The following is a 5,038-nucleotide window of genomic DNA, read 5'->3' as shown; positions in this document are numbered from 1 at the left end:
GAAGTCTCTGAGACCAAGGGGACAGGCGGTCTCGCTCACTAAGGTAAAAACCAACCCATGATTGCTGACCACAGCTTGTTGGTCCGCGCCTAGCATGGAGGAAATACAATAAACCAGAGCAGAGGAACTGTCACTGTGTTGCCCTTCGATGCTTCCACTGTGCTCCAGGACCAACACCCTATTTGATACCCTCCGCAACTTCTTCGCCCGGCTGTAAGGACCACAGGACTTCACCCAGCAGCAGACTCACCACACCACCAAGTGAGATACACTTGGTTAGCAAATTAGCAAATTAGCAAGTTGGGCGGGCCCGCGTCGAGGTGCCGGGGAGTGGGGGCTCGAGGGAGGAGGGGTAGGTTTGGTGTGAGGGGCTTCCAATGGAATATGGCACTCTAGACAGAAATGTGCCGCTGCTGCAATGCTTGAACGATAAACAAGCCTCCAGTCACTAGGTGGCAGCAACTCATACAGTAGTTTGTACAGGTAAAAAAAATACATATTGTCAGGATGTGAATAGGATTTCAATTCGGGGGGTCAATTTCGGTCACCTCAGGGGGCATGATAATAATTGAGAACCACTGACTAACAGTAACCCAGACCAATGTCAGGAGGTCTTTTTTGATAAACCCCCTGCACAACAGCTGACCATGACAACATCCCAGAGCAGGTAAAGGCTGTCGTCCGATAGTCAAAGTGCTTCGAAATGTTGATCGTGGGCCACATTAAGGCATCAACAATGTCACTGTGGATCCGCATCAGTATGTCGACAGGCAAAATTGCTCCACTGATCACCATCTTCAAGTGGTCCACACAGCCAATACCCACCTATAGAGTAAGATCTCACGCCTGTTGCCCGCTTCTCATTGACGTCACATCTACCTTCAACACAAACACGCAGAAACGCCGGACATTTGGACTGAGAACCAATTTCCTCCTGGGTCGATGGACTTCCTAACCAGCAGACCATAGACAGTCAGAATCCATGTCATGGGCTCCTCTCTCTCAATACTCTCAATTCTGTTCAACATTAGCTAAACCAAGAAGAACTTAGTTGCACTTTCACTGTGTTTTTAATCTATGATGTTTTAGCGCAGTAGCATTAGCGCATTTCACCTTTTTCCTGAGATCACCTTTTTCCTAATGGGGGTATTTTTCTACTATAGCTCCTTGCTTTGGTCAGTACTAGAACCTTAGTAACCAATTTTGTTGAATCGATGAGTGTTCATCATGATTGATTACTAAACTTTTTTTGTACCCTGACCTTAAGCTTTAGGTGCATTGCTGCCAACAAACTACCCAAATTAGAGTCATTTTGTCTGTAATTTATTAACATTGATGTCCCAGTTGACCAGCCGTGGTCAAACTATGACTGTGGGGCCGAATATGGCCCGTAAGGCTTTTTATTATGGTGCATCAAACTTTATACCAAACTCCAAATTATATTATTAAATTATATTATCATTGCCTTTTCCCTGCAATGTCCGGATATCCCCAATAGATGGCGCATTCCAAGGGTAAGGTGTGTTTCTCTGTACTTCACTGTTTCACTTTGCCGTATTTCCAGACTATAAGTCGCTCAAGACCATAAGTCGCACCAGTGCCCTCTAGCGGCTGTCGGTGTGTGAAAATAACAAACATGAATTTATATATTTTAATATATAAGTCGCAACTGACTACAAGTCGCAAACCCAGCCAAAGGATGAAAAAATTACGACTTATAGTGCGGAAAATACGGTAAATGGATTTACAAATATTTGTAATGGGAAATATTGATTCGGGTCACAAACTTTTCAAAGAACAAGTAGAACAGAGATGTAGCTCTCAGTTTCAAAACGTTTGGTGACCCGTGCTGTAAACTATATCGCAGGATCTCACTTGGTGAAGAAGGTATGTTTTTCCACCTAAAATGCTTGAGAGACTTTAAGCTTGCGCTGTCTGTACTGAAGAACTTTTAAACCTGCATCATGGAGAGCACTACAATGTGGAAAGGGAATTGCGCAAAACTGGGACATATCCACCCTCCTAAACCTGCAAGACATTTACACCAAAAGGTGTAGGTCAAAGGCTGTGAACATCCTCAAACAACCCTGTCGTCACACAACACTCTCGTATCCGTGCTGCCGTCACGCCGCAGCTGCTGGAGCCTGAAGGCAAACACTGAGAGGATGAGAAGGTTGGGGGGTTTTTTTCCCCCTCTGCAGATAATCCGTAATGCTTAACTCCAAACAGTCATACAACTAGGGTTTCTAATGGGTATTATTGCACAGTTTGTATAGATGTATATACAGTGATCCCTCTCCTATCGCAGTAGTTGCGTTCCGAGATCCACGTCGAAAAGGAGAAATTCCGCGAAGTAGAGGCGAGTTTTTATATCATTTATGTATCATTTACCCTTTTACCAACTTCCCCTACACTGTTATCAACCCTCCCTAGACTGCGTTACACTTCCCCACACAGTTGTATGCACAGTAGATTTGTATGATAGAAATATAAGACATACATATTATGTAAATCAGTGTTTCCCAAACCTTTTTTGTGTGTCATTTTTACTGTTTTAATTAATTGTTTTAATTTACTTTTAGGATAGAAAGGGTACGTTTTTATCACGAAATTAATAAAAAATATTGTAAATTAAAAAAAAAAAGATTTACCATAAAATACCAGGATAAAGCGAAAGCTGTATATTCAAATGTATATACAGTATATATTCATTCCATGATTTCATGATTTGATTTGATTTATATTGCTTCCCCATACGTCTTCTCTGTTAAATAGATTCAGGCGCAAACAACCGATTCTACTGCACATTATACTGCGTATAACTGTGTACTGCATGTATCGAATAAAACGCTTGAATCCCAGGATCAGCCGGTAAACCTTCTGATCTCCTCATGGGAATCTCGTAACTTTTTCTGTACCCTCGATAATTTCATTTTAGTCCACCTGCAGACATGGAAAACCGTTCTAATTACTCTCTGTCTGTTTTGTCAAGGCTGAGCTTCATTTTTTTTTTTATCTCTGTCTGCCAGCACTGCTGTCATAGTCTAGTGATCTGAATTTGAATTATGGTTCAGTCACTTTGAGACTGGAGATGACTTTAACAGAAGGTCTCCACACACTTTCCCAGAGGAAAATGTTTACAGCAGACAATAAATCTGGCGATGACCCGGTGTGAAGGATGAAAAGGGTTCTCTCAAAGCTGTACTTTCCGTTTTAGATGTACCTGAGGCTCATAAGGCTTGTGAAGTTTGAAAAAACCGACTTCATCTGCTTGTCAAAATACCTCCTTGCCTGCAACAAACAAGAAATTAGCTCGGCTGACTGAATTTGAAACGATGATAACCATATGTGCTGCGTTAGTGTTTTAAGAGAATAGAAATGAGGTACCAAATCAGAAATGGCAGAAGAATGCGATCGTTTCCACTTTAGGCAACTACAAATTTGAAACATTTGATGACTGCACAGAACTGAAAACTAACGCAAGCCTGAGGTTAACATTCTAATTACAGATAAAGATGATAGGCCATCGTCGTAGGTTGTTAATGTTATTTAATCAATGCATAAATATAACATCACTACTACTACTACTAACATTCATTTTTATTCACATGTGAGGCCAGTTTGAAGGGCTGTACATGCCTGAATCTGAACGTATGTTCTACTACAATTTACATTAGCATATTTTTGGGACTGCACTTTTTTTCATTTTTATCCTTTGGCTGGGTTTGCGACTTATACTCAGGTGCAACTTATATATTAAAATATATGTTTTCACGTTTGTTATTTTCACAGCTGCTTCTGACAGCCACTAGAGGGCACTCTAGCCAGGCTTGTGTACCGGTATCGGCTACTCCTGTTCCACTGAAAATGTACGTTTGTTAATTTCACACACACAGCCCCTAGAGGGCATTGGTGCGACTTGTACTTCAGAGCGATTTAAAGTTTTTTTCTATTTCATGATGCATTTATGGAAAATATGGTACGTAATTTCTGACTTAAATATGTTACAAGCACAAAATGTTCCGCAAAATGTGCCGCAATCCACTAACTGCATCGTTCGGGGTCTGTTGGAAATCGGTGAAACGTCAGCCCGGGTTTATTAGTTCGATGATTTTGACACCTATACGATCAAAAAGAAACATGTCCATAAACAATGTCCATAAGTTAGTTTGACTGGCTGCTTCTGACAGCCACTAGAGGGCACTCTAGCCAGGCTTGTGTACCGGTATCGGCTACTCCTGTTCCACTGAAAATGTACGTTTGTTAATTTCACACACACAGCCCCTAGAGGGCATTGGTGCGACTTGTACTTCAGAGCGATTTAAAGTTTTTTTTCTACTTCATGATGCATTTTTTGGCTGGTGTGACTTATGGTACATGAATATGGAAAATATGGTACGTAATTTGTGACATAAATATGTTACAAGCACAAAATGTGCCGCAAAATGTGCCGCAATCCACTAACTGCATCGTTCGGGGTCTGTTGGAAATCGGTGAATTCGTCAGCCCGGGTTTATTAGTTCGACGATTTTTGACACCTATACGCAGGACACGTCTCTAGGAGATCGAAAAAAAACAATGTCCATAAGTTAGTTTGACTGGCAATATGGCGGGAAAAACAAAAGTCACGTGACTTGTGATGTCAGCTCGGAAACCTCTTTTATGACATAATAAAAACAGATTTTCATTTTAAGCAGGATTTGTCCATGTGAAACTGATACACAATAAAATGTACAACTCTGTATTTAACTGATGCAAATGAATGTCAAGACAAAGCTCCTACACAAGATGGCTTATTCTTCATGTTAAAGGGACCACTGAAGCTAAAGCATTGCTGTTATGGTGCTGGTGAGGGCCGGGGGGGGAAAAAAAAAAAGAAGTACAAGGTAAAGAAAGGTTCTGGTTTCAGATTTGGTGTTTGAAATAGGCTAACAAAGGAGGTTCTCTCCACACGACTCTTCAGAGTGTGACCTTCTATCACAGCAGGCCTGTGTCTTTGTGGTGCTGCAGGTTGGGGGCTTCTCCCACCTACTTTGAG

Source organism: Cynoglossus semilaevis, chromosome 10, assembly GCF_000523025.1.
Source record: "Cynoglossus semilaevis isolate Cse_v1.0 chromosome 10, Cse_v1.0, whole genome shotgun sequence".
NCBI classification, from domain to species: domain Eukaryota; kingdom Metazoa; phylum Chordata; class Actinopteri; order Pleuronectiformes; family Cynoglossidae; genus Cynoglossus; species Cynoglossus semilaevis.
This window is presented reverse-complemented; position numbering follows the sequence as displayed.